We start from the raw sequence: 1,928 nt of genomic DNA, 5'->3' as shown, positions 1-1,928 counted from the left end.
CCGGGTGCTCCGGTTTCCTCCCACAGTCCAAAGATGTGCAGGTCAGGTGAATTGGCCATGCTAAATTGCCCGTAGTGTTAGGTAAAAGGGGTAAATGTAGGGGAATGGGTGGGTTGCGCTTCGGCAGGTCGGTGTGGACTTGTTGGGCCGAAGGGCCTCTTTCCACACTGTAAGTAATCTAATCTAAATCTAATCTAATCTAATCTAATCTAATTGTCTTTAAGTATTATGTGCTAACATTTCTGGTGCCAGTGCAGCTTATTTCTTTTTACAGATTTAAAGAGATTACTGAAGACACATTAATGCATTAGACTAATGGGTGTTGTGAAGTCATTATCCAGTCCTTAGATAAATTTAATTTTTGCTTCAAAGTTCAAAGTGACTCGATTTGCTTTAGGTGGATTATTCACAGAGTATTCACTGGCTAAATACCTGTTAAAATTGTTATTAATCTGAAGGCATTTTATTTACAACTCATGGACGAAGAATTGTAGGAAACACCAATGCAATGCATCATTCAGCCAATAGATTTTACACTATGTGCCTGATTGGCAAAAGCATTCACAGGTTGCTGGTATATATAAGCTTTAATGAAAGCTGCTTCGAGAAGCAGGATTTTGCAGCAGGTTTATAAACAAGCATTCCAGGACTACAGTTTTTTTTCTCATTCATCATCGCTTCTACTTTCAGTTATTTTTGAGGTCTTATTCTCTAGCTATCCCTTAGAGACTCACCACAAAAGAGTCCTGCAAATACTTGTGCATTAATATTACCTCATTATATATTTGAAACTCTATTATATGCTGCCAGCATCTGAGAAATTTGAGCAGGCAAGATAACCTCTGTTAGTGTAATAAATGTTGTATTGATGACAAGTGTTTCTATTTAAAGGAGACGTAATTTGCGGGAGATTTGACCCAGTTAGTAGGTAAGTAACCAAATAATTATTCACAATCTCAAATAATTGGATTTGTGACAAAAGGCTCTTGAATTGTGTCTTTGGCATATGTTAGCTCAACTTCAGCTGGAAACGTCTGGACAGTGAATACTTCTGTAGTTACAGTGTAATCTGTTTTCTGTCTGCACAAATGTAATAGTGCCCTGAAGATAACAGAGTTATTCCTCCACTTCTGTGATTGGCCTGTGGTGATATCATGCTTTGTGATTGAGTTGAAGATCACTCATCATTACAAAATAGTGAGTTTCTGTCTGTGCCTGACCAAAAGAGCAGCTTTGTGTGAGAAGTTATTTAAGGTTAACTGTGCTCTTATTCACAAAGAAAGCACAATTTTGCTTTATGTGTATATAAACAACTTGATTTGTAGCTAAAATTTCAGTAGCAGAGTAGTCGTGTCATTTGACAGAGCAAGTTTTTTTATTATAAAGTACCAAGTAGCACACAATATATTGCAATATCTATAACTTCTTCTGGCATAAATATCCTTTGAAATTTAATGAACAATTTTTTAAAAAACCTTATAATGCTAAATATACGGAAAATTGTGATTTAATTAAACTTTACAGTGCTCAGCTTATATTTTAAGCTTCACGCTGACACAAGTGAACAATGAAAATATAATTATTATTCTTAGCTCTGAAGAATAGGATGAAAAAGGTAAAAATCCTGCCTCAGAAGCACACCTCAAAACATTTGCATTGGCTAATTTCAGGTAAGATCACTAATATCAAAGGGACAATGTTTTATGTTTCTATTATTGTCTACTGTTCCCTGTTGGCTCCAAAAGGCTATGATGTAAATGTAACCACTTTCTGTTCAAACACCAGCCTACTCATCTGGGCACAAAAGCTCTCTATAGTTTTAAATGACCTTCCATCTTATCCAAAAGTAGAATTAGGGTGGAGTATCCTCCGACGAATAGTGCTCCCCTTGTTATTCATTAGCACTATTATGTAATCAACCAGGGAAA

Source organism: Chiloscyllium plagiosum, chromosome 5, assembly GCF_004010195.1.
Source record: "Chiloscyllium plagiosum isolate BGI_BamShark_2017 chromosome 5, ASM401019v2, whole genome shotgun sequence".
In the NCBI taxonomy this organism is placed as follows: domain Eukaryota; kingdom Metazoa; phylum Chordata; class Chondrichthyes; order Orectolobiformes; family Hemiscylliidae; genus Chiloscyllium; species Chiloscyllium plagiosum.
This window is presented reverse-complemented; position numbering follows the sequence as displayed.